At 21.1% G+C, this 19372-nt stretch overlaps 1 protein-coding gene across 4 annotated transcripts in view; it reads right to left on the bottom strand.

Moving 5' to 3' along the window:
* Positions 1–19372, bottom strand: part of LOC122510454 — a 303718-nt gene that overhangs the window by 279987 nt on the left and 4359 nt on the right. For 2 of the 4 annotated variants that reach the window (XM_043625111.1, XM_043625112.1), the window contains one exon: positions 17249–17539. The gene's annotated coding sequence lies outside the window, so the exon portion shown is untranslated. Of the gene's footprint in view, positions 1–17248; positions 17828–19372 lie in introns of those variants that run through there. The other 2 variants (XM_043625113.1, XM_043625110.1) reach the window with 2 other exon arrangements.

Raw genomic sequence — 19372 nt, 5'->3', positions numbered from 1 at the left:
TTTGGAAATAATTAAATTTCTTCGAAGAATTTTATCATTTTGGAAAATAATTGAATTTCTTCGAAGAATTTTATTATTTTTGAAAATAATTGAATTTCGGAGAAGAATTTTATTATTTTTGGAAATAATTAAATTTCTTCGAAGAATTTTATTATTTTCGAAAATAATTGAATTTCGGAGAAGAATTTTATTATTTTGGAAAGTAATTGAATTTCTTCGAAGAATTTTATTATTTTTGAAAATAATTGAATTTCGGAGAAGAATTTTATTATTTTTGGAAATAATTAAATTTCTTCGAAGAATTTTATCATTTTGGAAAATAATTGAATTTCTTCGAAGAATTTTATTATTTTCGAAAATAATTGAATTTCGGAGAAGAATTTTATTATTTTCGAAAATAATTGAATTTCGGAGAAGAATTTTATTATTTTGGAAAATAATTGAATTTCTTCGAAGAATTTTATTATTTTTGAAAATAATTGAATTTCGGAGAAGAATTTTATCATTTTTGGAAATAATTAAATTTCTTAGAAGAATTTTATCATTTTGGAAAATAATTGAATTTCTTCGAAGAATTTTATTATTTTCGATAATAATTGAATTTCGGAGAAGAATTTTATTATTTTCGAAAATAATTGAATTTCGGGGAAGAATTTTATTATTTTTAAAAATAATTGAATTTTTTACGAGAACTTTTAATAATTTTTTAATATAATTGAATTTCTTCGAAGTATTTTATTATTTTTGAAAATAATTGAATTTCTTCAAAGAATTTTATTATTTTTGAAAATAATTCAATTTCTTCGAAGAATTTTATTATTTTTAAAAATAATTGAATTTTTTACGAGAATTTTTAATAATTTTTAAATATAATTGAATTTCTTCGAAGTATTTTATTATTTTTGAAAATAATTGAATTTCTTCGAAGAATTTTAATATTTTTGAAAATAATTGAATTTCGGAGAAGAATTTTATTTTTATTATTTATAAAGATAATTGAAATTTTGACGAGAATTTTTTTTAAATTTTCGTACACAATTGAATTCTTTCGACGAATTTTAATAAATTTGTTAAGAATAATAGCATTTTACGAGGAATTCGATCAAAAATGTATTACGAATAATTGAAATTATGCGTTTAGTTTTATTGTTTATGAAAATAAATGAATTCTCAAGAAGAATTTTATTATTTTTGAAAATAATTGAATTCCAACAGTAAAAAATTTTATTATTTATGAAAATTATTAAATGTTTGGATAGATATTTCCATTAATTATAAAAATAATTAAATGTTTGCGTAAAATTTCATAAAACTTTTTTTTAAATATAATTGAATTCTTCTAAAAAATTTTTTTAATAGATTAGATTTTGAAAATCATTGATTGAGGAAAATTTTTGAAAATAATTAAATTTTGAAGAAGAATTTTATTATTTATAAAGTTAATTAAAATTTTGTTAAATGTTTTGAAAATAATTTAATAATTGCGAAGAAATTTATAAAGAAATTTGTAAACAAGTGAATTTTTGTGGAATTTTTGTTACTTATAAAAATAATTAAATTTTTATTAAATAATTTAATTCTTTTGGAAAATTTTATTAAAATATTAGTTATCGAAAATCATTGAATTAAGGAAAATAATTATTTTATTTTTCAAAATAATTTAATTTTGGATGAGAATTTTATTATTTATAAAATAATTGATATTTTGACGACTATTTTTAAAAAAAATTTTGAATATAATTGCATTTCTGCGAAGAATTTTCATTTAATAATTTAAATTTTAATTAAAAATAAATACTGAATCATAGAGTTTTTCATAATAAAAAAAACTGTTCAAATTTCGAAATAAAAATACGCAAAAATAAAAAATTATTTTATCAATATCTCTCTTGTCTCGTTTAATTAAAAGTTTAATTAATTTCCAGTACACAAAAATTTCCACACTTTTAATGCGCACATAATTACCATCAGCAACACATTCTTTTCATAAATTAATATAATTGTCCAATAATTAATTTTGATATTGCCAATTAAATTTGTATCATTAAAATTTCTCTATCAAATTTGTATCAGCACTTACAAAAAAAAAAAAAAAAAAAAAAAATTCGCTAATTAATTAAAACATTCATTAAAATTGTTCCGATATTGTCACTCAATTTTTTGCAGTACATCATATTAATCTGAAAATTTGTTAGATATTTTTTTTTTTCGTAAAGTCGTGAAAAATTGGAGGAAAAGTCTTGAAGTTAAAAAAATAGATAGTAGAAAGAATTGTTAAAGAAGCTTTTCAGCTTTTTCGTCTTTGCTCTAGCAAAGAGAAGAATAGAAAAGCCGCAGATTTGCTTCTTTTTCAAAAATAAAATATAACCAAGAAAAGAATAAAAAAAAAAATTTTTCTAATTTCCTTTGCATTTTCTAAAAAATCACTGTGGAGATGATTAATAAAATTTTCCGGACAAAAATTTAATAGTTGAACGGGAAAGTGTAATTTATGCGAAATTAATATTTTGGCCTTTGCGTCTCTCTGGGTCTGACAGGACCACTGGTTTTGCTTTCCGAGCGCAAACTAAATACAATTAGTGAGCCCTTTTGCTGAATTAATCAAAACTATATACAGTATACAAATTTGGTTTACAGTTAAAACACAAACCACGTATATTAAAATTTTACTTTTCTTCAAAAGCTATACTTATAATTAATTAAATAATATCGCAATTCTTTTAAAGTTTTCAATATTTTTGAATTCATGTTCATTTTAAAAAAAAAAAAAATAAATAAATAAAATAAATTTATGTTCCATCTCCCTAAGTAATTTCTCTCAAATAATCATAATTGACGGTTATTATTCAATTTGATGGCAGTATAATGAATCTATGGTTGGTTTTAGATAATGCATGTCATATAGAATTAAAAAAAAAAGAAAAAAAAGAAAAAAACTTTTCTGTCATTAGTCTATTGAGGGAAGAAATTCAACCTGTAACCTTCCAATTAAAAGTCTGCAAATATGGAAATGTAAAACACACATAGAAATCTCCTTTCACTGGATATGAATTGAATTCCGATATAAAAAGAACTCACTGAATCATTGAAATTACAATTCAAATGATAAGATTACTTTCAATTAGCCATCAATGTTAATTATACGACACTATATATATATTGCATATAACCATTGTTGTAAACCTACATTTCACCTATTTTAGCGATATAATTATTACATTATTATTTCGTGTTAAACTTACTGAATCGAAATAACAATTCAAGTTTAATTAAGACTTAATTGAATAAAATTCAGTTAATAATATATTCATGTAAATAGATAATCAACAGCCAGCATTTTCATAATAATATAATTATACTGCATTTTGTCAAAAATAGAAACAAATAAAACATCTTCAAGAGAAAAATTTAAAGAATTCATGAAATCAGTAAAACAAAATCAGAAGAATTAATTTTTTTTTTCAAAAAAAAAAAGGAGCAGAAAATATAATCTGAATAATAGTGATATACTAAAATTGCAAGAATTCAGGAATTTTGTCTGACTGAAATATGCTATCGATTGAAGGTAGCTTCTATTTTACGTTGAAAATAATTATTATCCTCATTGAGCATTATTGCTTGTAACTACCATTAATTACAACAATTATTATTTGTAACTACCATATTGATTATAATGACCATTGATTGAAAGCATCATTAAATTGTAACTGCTATTTGCTGTACAATAATTTTTTCAAAAACCAACATTAACAGACTGATAAACATTTTTTTTAAAAATGATATACTTTTAATATTTATTTCAATATTAGAAAAAAATTAGTATTTTATTGTTTATTATCAATGATTTATTTTCTATTTTTTTTTTTTTGCAATAAAACTAATTCTCAACTATAAGAAAAATGTTTAATTTTTCTTTTCCTTTTTGGATTCTTGTCAAGAATACAATTATTTTTAAAATACTAAAATTCTTCGAAAAAATTCAATTATTTTCAAAAGTTGAAATAAAATTCTTGTCAAGAATTCAATTATTTTTAGAGTACTAAAATTCTTCGACGTAAATTCAATTATTTTCAAAAATTTACAAGAATAAAATATTTTTTAAAGAATTCAATTATTTTTATAATACTAAAATTCTTTGACAGAAATTCAATTATTTTCAAAATTTTTAATAAAATTTTTGTCAAGAATTCAATTATTTTTATAATACTAAAGTTCTTCGAAACAATTCAATTATTTTCAAAAATTTTAATAAAATTTTTCGAAAGAATTCAATTATTTTTTAAAATTTCAATAAAATTTTTCAAAAGAATTCAATATTTTCAAATGTTATAATAAAATTCAATTATTTTTATGATACTAAAATTCTTCCACAGAAATTCAATTATTTTCAAAATTTTACAAAAATAAAATTCTTGTCAAGAATACAATTATTTTTAAAATACTAAAATTCTTCGAAACAATTCAATTATTTTAAAAAGTTGAAATAAAATTCTTGTCAAGAATTCAATTATTTTTAGAGTACTAAAATTCTTTGACGGAAATTCAATTATTTTCAAAAATTTTGAAGAATAAAATATTTTGTAAAGAATTCAATTATTTTTATAATACTAAAATTCTTCCACAGAAATTCAATTATTTTCAAAATTTTTAATAAAATTTCTGTCAAGAATTCAATTATTTTTAAAATACTAAAATTCTTCGAAAAAATTCAATTATTTTCAAAAGTTGAAATAAAATTCTTGTCAAGAATTCAATTATTTTTAGAGTACTAAAATTCTTCGACGTAAATTCAATTATTTTCAAAAATTTACAAGAATAAAATATTTTTTAAAGAATTCAATTATTTTTATAATACTAAAATTCTTCGACAGAAATTCTATTATTTTCAAAATTTTCAATAAAATTCTTGACAAGAATTAAATTATTTTTATATTATTAAAATTCTTCGACAGGAATTCAATTATTTTCTAAAATTTTAATGAAATTCTTCTAAACAATTCAATTATTTTCAAAAATTTCAATAAAATTCTTCACAAGAATTAAATTATTTGTATAAATAATTAAATTCTTCTCAAGAAATCAATTACATTTTCATTACAATTTTCATAAAATTTCTCGAAAAAATTCAATTATTTTCAAAAATTTGTAGAACATTTTTTAAAAGAATTTAATTATTCTCAAAAGTTTTGATAATTTTTTTTTTTATAAAAATACAAATAGTTTCATAAATAATAAATTTCTTTGCCTTAATTCAATTATTTTTAGTTTAATTTTTATAAATTTTCTCGAAAGAAATCAGTCATTTTTAAAAATTGTTATAAAATTTCTCGAAAAAATTTAATTATTTCAAAAAAATTCCATAAAATTATTTATGTAAACAAATTTTTAATTACAATTATTATCAAACACCATTGTTCGAAAAAAAAATTCACCGTGCAATTAAATTATTTTGAAAATTTTCAATTAAAATTATTAAATTAACAATAAACAAATAAATAAATTTACAATAATTTCATTATTTTTAAAAAATTCAAAGAAATATTCGCAACAATTTAATTTTTGTCATAAAGTTTAATAAAATTGTTCAAAAATATTTAATTTTCTATCAATAATTTTAATAAAATTCTTCGCGAGAATTCAATTATAATTATTGTGGAACAAAATAGAACAAAATTTCAATAAATTTCATTGCAGGAATTCAATTATTTTTCAATTCAATTGTAAAATTCTTCTGAAGAATTGAATTATTTTTATTAATTGTAAAATTCTTCTGAAGAATTGAATTATTTTTATAAGTATTAAAATTCTTCTCAGAAATTCTATTAAATTTATATTAATGCAATTTTAATAAAATTTTTCGAACTAGTTCAATTATTTTCAAAATTTCCAATTGAAATTATTTTATAAAACTACATTATTTTCAAGAAATTTAGCGATATTCTTCAAACAAAATTTAATTATTTACAAAAACTAATAAAATTGTTTAAAAGAATTTAATTTTCTGTCAATAATTTCAATAAAATTTAATACCTAATGAAAATGTTAATTACAATTAGTAATAAAGAGGATTATTTTAATCAAATTTGAAATTCATGAAATTCCATTGCTTCAAAAATTTTCAATTAAAATTATAAAAAAAAAACTTTATTAATTTTCAAAGAATTCAAAGAAATTCTTCAAAATAATTCAACTTATTTCATAGAATTCAATAAAATTCTTCGCAATAATTCAATTATTATTTTCCTAAATAATAAATAATAATATTAACTGTTAAAATTATTATAGAAAAAAATTTCAATAAACTTCTTCTCAAAAATTTAATTATTTTTGTAAATAATAATATTAACTATTAATTAAAATTATTATAGAAAAAAATTTCAATAAACTTCTTCTCAAAAATTTAATTATTTTTGTAAATAATAAATAATAATATTAACTATTAAAATTATTATAATTATAGAAAAAAATTTCAATAAAATTCCTCTCAAAAATTCAGAAATTTTCATAAATAATAAATAATAATAACTTTAAATATTAAAATGATTGCAGAACAAAATAGCAGTAAGAAATTGTTAATTTTCTCAGTGCATATATTCGCAGGGTTATTTGATACACTGAGAGTGGAAATTGTTTATTTGAAAGGTAAGTTCACGGCCTAAGATTTATAGCTTGTGATTTGGAATCTGAAACAAGAAGGACATTCATAGCCTGCCACAAGCTAAAGGGAATTAATTCTATAATAGGTGTACGTATGTTAATGAATGGGAATTTCTCGAATTCCTCTTTAATGTGAATACAGATCGTCTCGAAATTGCAAGTAACGTACGGTTATATGGGTTATATACACCAAGATATTCGCGCAGAGGTTAAACGTTTATTCAATATATATTCCACTATAATGTATCGCAATATCGTCAGATTAATAATATCAATTTAATATGCGCATCAAATTCACTCAAATTGCAATTTTATCGCACTTTTATATTTTTCCATTTCATTACATTTTTTAATATTTTTTAACGTTTAACGTCATATCAGTAGGCGTCAACAGAAATTTTTCTTTCTACTATATAAAAATATTTATTTTTTTTCAATTGGTTTTTAATTAAAATTTTTAAGTGGATAATTCAAAAATTCTATAGGCGAATGAAAGCAGTAAAATTAAGTGCCAATTTTAGTAACAAAAAACAAAAAAAAAAGAATAGTTTTTGACGTTGATTGTCGACGCCAACGTCGCAGGGGTTAAATTCTGTTAATAACTCATGTGGAAAAATTGTGCTAATAATTATTTAATCATAATTATGATTATGTTGAACTAATCTCGAGAATCAAGAGTTTTATGATTAAAATCCTGAGTTCTTTTTCGCAAACTTGGGACAATATTCTAGAGATAACTCGTATAAATTTTTTTTTTTTAATTTTCCAACTTTTTTTCCATTCAGTTTTTAGAGTATAGTTTATAACTTTTGTTATAAATTTATTTCAATTAAAATTTTTAATTGAAATATTAAATTTAAATAATTTTAAACATTTTTAATAAAAGTTCCTAACTTTACTAATATTGGTTTATAATTTAAATTTTTAATTCAAGTTTCATAGCCAATATACATGTTAAAAATATTCGCGATTGAATAGAAATATTCTCATTAAAAATAAAATTTCTTCTTCGAATTTCATTTTTGTACATTTCAATACATTTTTAAATTTTATTTTAAAATATCATATATTTATTTTACGATCTCACATGAACTAGAAATAAATTGAATTAATCATTATCAGAATCCGCACTCGATAACTAATTTTAAAAACGTAGCAAAAAGTAGCTTTCAAACTAAAAAAAAAAGTAGTAAAAAAGTACCAGCTATCGAAAAATTAAACACGACGACTAAAAAAACTCGTTTTTACTTCACAAAACTAAAAAAAATTTCATTTAATATTTTTTATTTTCCTGACTTTTTCCTAATTTTCATCAAAAATATTTACTTCTTTCTGATGCCAATAAATTGAATTTCTGCAACGAATTTTATTATTCATAAAGGAATTTAAATATTTATAAAAATAATTTAATTTTGGCAAAGAATTTTATAAAAATATTTAAATAATTGATTTCTATCGACTAATTTTATTCAAATTCTAATTTAAATAATTGAATTCCTGAAAAAATTATATTATTCATGAAAAGAATTGAATTCTTACGAAGATTTTTACAAAAAATGTTTTAATTATAATTGAATTTTGTTTGGAAATTTTATGAAAATAGTAGATATTGAAAATCATTGAATTGCAAAAAGTTTTTAAAAATAATTAAATTTTACAAAGAATTAAATTAAAATTTTTGACAATAATTGAATTCTTGCGAACGATTTTATTAGAATTTTTCAAAATAATTGAATTTCCAAGAAGAAATTTATTACTTTTAAAAATAATTGAATTTTCAAGAAGAAATTTATTACTTTTAAAAATAATTGTATTATTGTGATGAATATTGTTATTTATAAAAATAATTGAATTGTGCAAAGAATTTTATTAAAATGCCTCAAAATAATTGAAGTTACGGGAATAATTTTGTCATTTATCGACATAATTGAATTCATTCAAAGAATTATTTATGTAAATAATTGAATTCTTATGGAAGAATTTCATTAAAATCTAAGAAAATAATTGAATTATTTAAAAAAAAATTTAATTAAAATAATTGATTTCTTTCGAACAATTTTATTAAAATAATTAAAAAAATTGAATTCCTGTGAAAAATTCTAACATTTTTGTAAATAATTAAATTAATTTCGAGGAATTGAAATTAAATCTTTAAGAATAATTACATTTTTTGAGCAATTCCTGTAAAGTTGTATTAAAAATAATTGAAATCCTGCGAAGAATTTTATTATTCATGAAAATAATTGAATTATTACGAAAAATTTTATTATAAATTGTTTAAAAAGAATTGAGTTTCTGTGAAAAATTTTGTTATTTTTGAAAACAATTGAATTCTTTATAAGAATTTTATAAATATTGTTTTAAATAATTAATTTTTGGTAATATAAAAAATATTATGAAAAATTTATTTTAAATAATTGAATTCTTGTGGAAAGATTATTTGTAAAAATAATTGAAATTCTTCGATGATTTTTTTGTATTTTTGAAAATAATTGAATTGTTACGAAGATTTTAAAAAATTTTTTTTAAATTATTGAATTTTGTTTGGAAATTTTACGAAAATGGTAGTAATTGATTAATTTAAAAATAATTGTATTCTTTGTTATGAATATTGTTATTTTTGAAAATAATTGAATTTTGCAAAGAATTTTATTAAAATGATTTAAACTAATTGAATTTTCGGGAATAATTTTGTTATTTATCGACATAATTGAATTCATTCGAAGAATTATTCATGTAAATAATTGAATTTCTGTAAAATTTTTTATTATTTATAAAAATAATTGAATTTCTATGATGAATTTTATTTTTTCAAAGATACTTGAATCCCTGCAAAGAATTTGTTTTTTTATAAAGATAATTAAATTCTTGGGGAAAATTTTCTTAAAATTGTTGAATTTCTGTAAATAATTTTATAATTTTTGAAAATAATTGTATTCCTGTGAAAAATTCTAATATTTTTGTAAATAATTTAATTCTTTCAAAGCATTTAAAAAAAACGTTTTTTTAAATAATTGATTTTTTCGAGGAATTGAAAATAAATCTTTAAAAATAATTAATTTTTTGAGCAATTCCTGTAAAATTGTATTAAAAATAATTGAAATCCTGCGAAGAATTTTATTATCTATGAAAATAATTGAATAATTGCTAAGAATTTTATTAAAATTTTCAAAAATAATTAAACTCTTGAGAAGAATTTTATTATTTATGAAAATAATTGAATTATTGCGAAAAATTTTATTAAAGTGTTTTAAAAAAATTGAACTTCTGTGAAAAATATTCTTATATTGAAAAATAATTGAATTCTTTTTAAGAATTGCATAAACATTGTTTTAAATAATTAATTTTTTCGAAATATAATAAATATTATGAAATTTTCATTTTAAATAATTGAATTTTTGTGGAAAACTTTATTTGTAAAAATAACTGAATTTTTTTATTAATTATAATTTAAAATAGTATGAGAAATAATTGAAATTCTTTGATGAGTTTTATTATTTATAAAAATAATTGAATTCTTGCTTAGAATTTTAATGAAATTTTTTTTTTTTTAAAATGTAAAAATTGAATTACCATGAAAAATGTTATTATATTAGTGTTATTAATAATAAATAGTAGCTTTTATTGGCTGAAATCTAAAAAAATGACCCAAATAGTACCATTACTTAAGAAAAATAGCAAATAGTCGGGTTTCAGTAGATGAATGCGAAGCCTGTATTATAAATTCAATTAAATTTTTTATTTGTAAATGGAATGGATTGATAAATTGTTAATATTGTATGTAATAAATAAATAATATAGAAGCTGAAGGATAATGAAGAGGAAAATATGTAAATTTTCGATCAAGTTAGACAAAGTTTTTATAAAAAGAAGAAGCGTACATAATTGAGAAATTTAGAGTTGATTTTTCGTCAAGCTCCTTTTTTTTGTGGGATGAAAGCTCCCACAAAAGTGTGAAAAAAGTTCTTTACGTTATCATCTTTACACGGATGACGTGGCAAAAGACTTACGAAAGAAACGTTGTGGCGAGAAAAGCTCTGAATAAAATGAGGAATAAAAATCATGGTCAGAAGCAGATGTTGATTAAGAAAATTTGTTTTATCTCCAAGAGAGAGAGAGAGAGAGAGAGAGAAAGAGCAAAAAGAAAATTCTTTTTGTTTCCATTCTGGCTAATTTAAAATTTTTAATATTACGGATAATTATTCAGAAAACAAAAAAGTATATAATTTTTTTAACCAAAAATTATGTTAGAAGCAACTGTTTTCCTAAAAGTTGGTTTTCTAAGGATGCAACGGAATAATTCTTTTGCTCCAACCGATACAAATGTATTCACTTACATTATTTACACTAGGAAATTGATTTCTATTTACGTGTGTAAATAATGATTTTACGGCTTTGCGCAATTAACAAAATCTGCAATTTAGTATTAGTTACACTGCAAACCGTGAAATTAACTAATCGAACTGTAATTAAATACTTATTCAACTATATAAATCGTAATATATATATTACAATTAATATTGTCCATCATAAAACGATATAATGAACAAGTTAAATATTTAGAGTGTAATTAAACTATATTATTACATTATTAATAAATTATACACTAAATCCTTCTAATTAGAAATTATTTCAGGGCTTTCAAGTACGCAATGTTATTAAAAAAAATTTCTATTTAAGATAAATATTATGTTCAACTTAGTTGCATGAATATATTTGTTTCATGTAAGTAAACGAATTAAAGTAAATTAACAAAAAAAAATAAATTTACCAAAAAAATTTTACCCCACAATGTGTGTCTTTCATTTTTTCTGTTTGTCCTTTTTTTATTTACAACGCAGTCTGATTAAATAACATGTTGACCTTTGTCACTTAACGGAGAAAAAAATTCTCGACAGTAAAGTGGGTTAAATCCCATGAGAGTTGTCTGAGGTTTTTTTTTTTTTTTATTTTCATTTTTATATTTTCATACACAGCAAATTTTAATTAAAGACAAGTCTCACTTTGGCTGAAAAACCACTTTTTTTAATATGTTATTGTAAAATAATTATTTCAATCTTTCATTTTAATTAGTCCCTTGCCTGATACTCAAAAGCAATTATTAACTTTGTTTTCAAAACATACATTTTTTTCAGGACAATAAAAAAGTCAAGTAAAGTACTCTACGTATGTACAACTATAATTATTATTATTATTTATATATTACTATCAGTATTATTATTATTACTATTATTATTATTGTTTTTATAATAATAATTATTATTATAATAGATGTAAATGTTTTTTGAATTATTTAAATTCAGTATATGTTTTTGTTTTTTGTTTTAAAATAATTATTAAAATTGTTTTAAATAATAATTATTATTGTTATTATTATTATTATTAAAAATATGAAGTTGAATTTATTTTATTTAACTTGACTCGAAATCGCTCGGAGTTTTCGTTAATATCATATTTCCATTATTAATGCCGACCGAATCTTTATATTATTATTATTACAAATTATAAACAGAAATTACAAAATTTCAAAAAAGAATAAATTAAATTTATTAAAAAATGCAAAAAACTAATTAAGTTCTTTGTACGGATATTGAACCCGATCAAAAAATAAAAAGGGTAAACAACACGACTTACAAACATTGAAAGTATTTCCACAAGAATGGGGTATTTTCATTGCAAGTTTTTAAATGAAAGTAAACACGCGAAATAAAGGTAACAGAGAGTTGATTTCTCTTGGACTGAATCAAATATCATATAAACAATTCAAAAATTAGAAACAATAAAAGCGTCATGTTTAACTGAATTGAAAATAATTTTTTTTTTTTTTTGTTTTCTTTTTTCATTAAAAACAACAAAGGAATATAATAAACAGATTCAATTACATTAAACTTCAAATAATATTTTATTATTTTCTCTAAATCCATATTTTATAAAAAAATTCAAAGAACTTTGAACAAGAAATATGTTAAATTAATTAAATGTAGTAATTAAAAAAAAACTACACAACTATTTATTTGGTGTTAAATAATTATAGTGTGAAAATTCGTTTTTTTACCTTTTTTTTTGGTGCAAGACCCGGGTCTTTTAATTTCATTAAAAATGCGTCAATTAAAGAATTATCACGAAACATTAAGTCTATCTAAAAAATTCAGGAACAAAGCAATAGTCAAGTAAAGGAAAATTTTTAATCAATTAGCAATAAGAATATTAACACCACTTTCAATATAATAGTAATAATAATAATAATAATAATAATAATAATAATAATAATAATAATAATAATAATAATAATAATAATAATAATAATAATAATAATAATAATAATAATAATAATAATAATAATAATAATAATAATAATAATAATAATAATAATAATAATAATTGCTAACTCCTCCCATTAAATAATAATAAAAATAAAAAAAAATAATAAAAATAATAAAAATAATAATAATAATAATAATAATACACTAAGAAAAAATTTATCTGATTCAAATGAATGATTACTTATCTACTATCAAATAAATATTTATTTGAATAAAATAATTTTTATTTAAATAAATTAAATAGTATTTGCTTCAAATTACTGAAATTATTGATTCAAATACAATTTGATTTAAATAAAAATTATTTGATTCAAATAAATATTTATTTGATAGTAGACAAGTAATCATTCATTTGAATCAGAATAAATGAAATAATTTTTATTTTAATTAATTAAATAATATTTGCTTCAAATACTGAAATTATTGATTCAATTACAATTTCATTTGAATAAAAATTATTTGATTCGAATAAACATTTATTTGGTAATAGAGAAATAATCGTTTATTTGAATCAAGTAAATCATTTTTTTATAACAATAATATAATATCAATAATAATAATAATAATAATAATAATAATAATAATAATAATAATAATAATAATAATAAAAATACAATCCTTGCTCTATGAGGAAGCAAAAGTTATAAAAGTAATATTAAAAAAAAAAAATAATAAAAATAATATTAAAAAATAATAATAACAATAATAAAAATAATGATACAAAATAATAATAATAATATAAATAAATAATAATGATAATAGTAATGAATTGAATATATTTATTTTAACAAGTTGTTGTTTTGCACTTGAAATTATGGTGATTATCAAATAATACAAATCCCCAAAGATAGCGAAATAAATTTTCTGATATATGTTGAAATAAAAAAAAAAAAAGAATATATCTACACTATGAAAAATCGAAGTTTTCAATATTTAATGTACTGCCTTTCAATGCAGAGAAAACGTGTTCCCGAGAGAGTTTTGTCCAACATGAAAAATACTAAATTGGAAAAAATAGTGTTAGAAATTTTATTAAAACCGCTGTTTTACAAATGTAGATTCAGTGAAACTATATTCTCATTTAATGAAACATTCTGTATGTAAATCAAAAATTAACCATACAGACATTGATAAACCGATATTTCTTTTAATTATTATTACTTCGAATATTATACCATTGAACATTTTTACTGTTATTATTATTTTTATTATTATTATTATTATTATTATTATTATTATCATTATTATCATTATTTTCGTTATTATCATTATTATCATTATTTTCGTTATTATCATTATTATCATTATTTTCGTTATTATCATTATTATCATTATTATTTGATTGTTAACTTTAAATTTACTCCATTGTAGAATCAACAAATTAAACCTGCTTCTCTACAGAAACAAAAATTATTCCTATATTTGTCCGAACAACTATTTATTGGATTCTGTATTAAACACAATTTTTTTTCTCAATGAAAACCAATATTGTTTATTTACATCAATCAAACAAGCTATATACTGATTATAATTGAAACGAAAGGAAATTTTTTCCACTACATCAATTTCATTCAATATAAAACAATGTTTATATAAAATAATTTGAAGTCCCGATCAAAAAAAACCGATTATAATTATTTTTTAAACACAAAAAGAATCAAAAGCTCCAAGGAATCAAAAATTAAAAAGTTTCAAATCACAATTTTTGGGGGAAAATTCTCTATAAAATTATAAAATTCTCTGTCTATAAAAAAAAATTTAATTTTTATACAAAAAAAAAAAAAAATAGGAAATGGTTACAAGAAAATGAAAATCTAATTTTCTTTTCTTTCGAGAACGAGAATTTTGATTCTTGAGCTTGGAATAAAAAAAGAAAAAAAAATTATAAACAGTTTTTTTAGGCTCCAAAAAAGAATCAAATGCTTCTATCAAGAAACAAAAATTAAAGTTTTAAATCACAATTTTTGAAGGAAAATTCTCTATAAAATAATAAAATTATTTTTCTATAAAAAAATTTAATTTTTATACAAAAAAATTAAATTTTTATTCAAAAAAATACGAAATGGTTGCAAGAAATAGAAAAATTTAAATTCTTTTATTTCGAGTTCAAGAATCAAAATTCTGGAACTTGAAATAAAAAAAATAAATTATTATTTCTTTAATCGGCAGAATGAAAATTCTCGAGATCGAAATAAGAAAAGGAAAAAATTCAGTTTTTTTAGGCTCCAACTGAATCAAATGCTCTCATCAAGAATAAAAAATTAAAGTTTTAAATTAAAAATTTTGAAGGGAAATTTTTATACAAATACGAAAAAGTTACAAAAAATCGAAAAATTAAAATTCTTTTATTTCGAATTCGAGAATAAAAATTCTCGAGTTTGAAATAAAAAAAGAAAAAAATTATCAGTTCTTTAATCGGAAGAATCAAAATTCTCGGGTTCGAATTAAGAAAAGAAAAAATTATAACAATTGTTTCAGTAGAAAAAAAAGTAATTAAAAACATAATTTTTTAGTAAAAATACATTTTTTTGAAACAATGACTTGAAAATAAATATTTAAATAATGCAACAATTATTTCAATAATAAAAAAGAATTAACAGTTATTTAAAATTAAAGTTTTAAATTACAAATTTTGGAGGAAAATTCTAGTTAATTTTTTAACAAATACGAAATAGTTACAAGAAATCGAAAATCTACTTTCTTTTGTATTTTCGAGAACGAGAATTTTGATTCTCGAGATCGAAATAAAAAAAGAAAAAAATTCCGTTTTTTAAGCTCAAATAAATCAAATGCCCTCATCAAGAATCAAAAATTAAAGTTTTAAATTTCAAAAATTTTGGAGGAAAATTTTAGTAATTTTTATACAAATAACGAAATAATTACAAGAAATCGAAAATTTCAATTCTTTTATTTCGAGTTCAAGAATCAAAATTCTTGAGTTTGAAATCAAAAATAGAAAAAAATCAATTCTTTTATCGGAAAACTCAAAATTATCGAGTTCGAATAAAGAAAACAAAAAATTATAACAATTGTTTCAGTAGAAAAAAAAACCAATTAAAAACAATAGTTTTTAGTAAAAATACATTTTTTTGAAACAATGACTTGAAATAGTTACAAGAAATCGAAAAATTTAAATTCTTTTATTTCGAGTTCAAGTATCAAAATTCTCGAGCTTGAAATAAAAAAAAGAAAAAAATTATCAATTCTTTAATCGGGAGAATCATAATTCTCGAGTTCGAATTAAGAAAAGAAAAAATTATAACCAGTTCTTTGATCAATTGTTTCGGTAGAAAAAAAAAGTAATTAAAAACAATAGTTTTTAGTAAAAATAAATTTTTATGAAACAATGACTTCGAAATAAATATTTATTTAAATACTGCAACAATTATTTCAATAAACAATTTTTCAAAATAATAATTTCGATAAAATAGAACTTTTAATACCAACAGTTTTTTGAGAATATCAAAATTGAGACAAAAAACGAATCAAAAATTTTGCTTTGCAACATTTTTGGTTCATTTTTTGTCTCAATTTCGACATCCTAAAAAAAACGGTGAATAATTTATTGGAATGAAATAAAATTCACTTTGTAAAAGAAAATGAATTGTAAAATGAATTTAAAATTACACTAATTGCTATTTTAAAGTAAAATAAATAAAATAATAATTTTGATAAAAGAGAACTTTTAATATTAACACAGTTTTTCTGCAGATATCAAAATTGAGACAAAAAACGAATCAAAAATGTTGGTTTGCAACACTTTTTGTCTTAATTTCGATATCCTTAAAAAACAGTGAATAGTTTCTTGGAATTAAATAAAATTCACTTTTTAAAAGAAAATGAATTGTAAAATGAATTTAAAATTACACTAATTGCTATTTTAAAGTAAAATAAATAAAATAATAATTTTGATAAAAGAGAACTTTTAATATTAACACAGTTTTTCTGCAGATATCAAAATTGAGGCAAAAAAGGAATCAAAAAAGTTGCTTTGCATCACTTTCGGTTCGTTTTTTGTCTCAATTTTGATATCCTCAAAAAAAAATTGTAAATAATTTCTTGGCATTAAATAAAATTCACTTTACAAAAAGGAAACGAATTGTAAAATTAATTTACAATTGCACTAATTGCTATTTTAGTAATTTATAGTCCCTCTAATTATTTTCTGAATAGAAAAGAGAAAAAAAAATTTCTCTCTCTTTTTCCTAACGAAGAAAACTTAATTATTTTTTTTTTTCAAAAGAGAATCGTAGAAAAAGTGTACTCACATTTCACAGGAACGTTGAGGAAGAAATTGACGCATGATAACGAGGAGAAGATCATTAAAAAACAAAAAGTTGCCGTCGCTGAATGCTGATTCCCAACTCAACCGTTGAACCACATTTAACCGGTTGATTTTCACCGTTAGTTATAGCCGTTAATCCTTCACAGTTGGGATGTGATAAGCGTTTTGTAGTCGACTTATGACCCCACTGGGACAATCTCCAACTCTCGAGATCGTTGAAAATGTCATGAGTGAATTTAACAAAAGACAGTTTTCAACCTAACGAAGATTCTCCCTGTAATAGAAACAGTGGTAAAGGTCAGCATCCAAAGTTGGTCAAACAGGCATTGAGAGGGTGGAAGAAGAAGTAGAAGAAGAAGAAGAAGAGGAGGAGAGAAAGAGGAGGAAAACAGCGCGAGAGCGAACAAGAGTCACGAGTCGCGACGAGAGAGCGGGAGCCAGTGTGTATATATACTTCTCTCTCTCTATTTCTCTCTATCTCTCTCTCTCGTTCGGAGCGAGAGCGAAATTTTCGAAAAAGGGATGCTGCAGTGAATTGGAGGATTCTGCGATAAGATCCGCGTGCGTTCGCAAACTGGCGAGCAGCTGGGCGTTAGCCCCTTCAGTACCACGGACTTAAAAGCCGACTATGCGCGTACCATCAATGCGCCACCGACACACATTCAAATCACGTTGCCTCCAATCACGCACACATGCCTCTGAATCACAAATACCGCACGGAAGTTGCACACCTGAAGAGCGGGCAATATCGTACTGAGAAATCTTCCCTTCTCCTTCATTTTCAAAACGTCCATTATATATCCATTAGATTTAGCCCAGCCACCACTGCCTTTAATATCGGACGGGGGACAAGCGATAGATGTGAAAATGGATGTTATCCGGAAATTTGCTACCATGAAAATCATCTCAAGGGGTCGTTGTTAAACCAGTAAAGTTTTCGCCTCCCCCCCATGTGTAGATATATATATATGTATGTGTGAAGAGTGTAATGGAGTAGGAGAGAGAGACGATGTTAAAGGTTTTGAGTTCATGTCCTTCCTTGTAGAGAGATGAGAGAGAGAATTCCCTTGGCCAGTAACGAGGCACTTGTATAACGAGCTTGCGTTCATGTTGTTGCTCCTTTCTCTCAACATATATACACACTCTACTCTGTCTAATACAATTTCTATATATCTTTTACCAAGACCGTGTAAAACACTCCTTGACTCTCTGTAGCAAAAGCGTTACAACCTACTTATTATATTATCATCGTTATTATTTGCGATATTATTATTGCTAACTATTTTTCCTTTTTCTTTTAACAACCCGGACGATTCACTCTCTTCAGGGTTGCCACGCTTTTCCTCTTTTCAAATTCCCTGACTTTTCCAGGTTTAAAAAACCGAAATTTTTCCAGGTTTTTTTAAAACGAAAATTATTCGAAAATATCAATAACTTCATTTTTAAATAAATATTTAATCATTATTTTTTTTATAGAAATTATAAAATATTCGAAAATTTGAAATTCAATAACAAGAATATTATTATAAAACATGAAGAAAGCGATCTTCATGTTTTATAATAATTAAAACTTGCTACTTTATTACTGTTACTTCTTCAAAATTTATTATCGTCATTACGATTCTTCATTTCTAGAAATTTCAACTAAAATTCTTCAATTTTTTTTTTATAATTTTTGAAAAAGTTCTTTGTAAATTTTCAAATTCTTTTGTTTAGAATTTAATTTTACGAAATTTCGATTACTCTGACATTCTTCAATTAAATATATTAGAAATTAAAAACTTCAAATTATTAAAAAAAATTCTATAACCTTTTATTGAGAAAAATTAATTCTATAGAATTCTTAATTTAAAAGTATAAAAAGTTCAAATTTTCAAAGATTTTAATTTGAAATTCATTTTTAAATCAATATTTATGAGAAAATTCTACGAGAATTCAATTATTTATAACTATAAAAATAAATATTTTATTATTAATGTTTCTTAAAATTGAATTTTCATAATTATGAACTTTATCAACAAATTTTTTAATAATTCAAATTCTGCAAAGAATTTTATTGAAAGTATTGAAAATAATTGAATTTCTACGAAAAATTTTTATGAAAATT

Source organism: Leptopilina heterotoma, unplaced genomic scaffold, assembly GCF_015476425.1.
Source record: "Leptopilina heterotoma isolate Lh14 unplaced genomic scaffold, ASM1547642v1 Lhet_68, whole genome shotgun sequence".
NCBI classification, from domain to species: Eukaryota; Metazoa; Arthropoda; class Insecta; order Hymenoptera; family Figitidae; genus Leptopilina; species Leptopilina heterotoma.
This window is presented reverse-complemented; position numbering and strand designations above follow the sequence as displayed.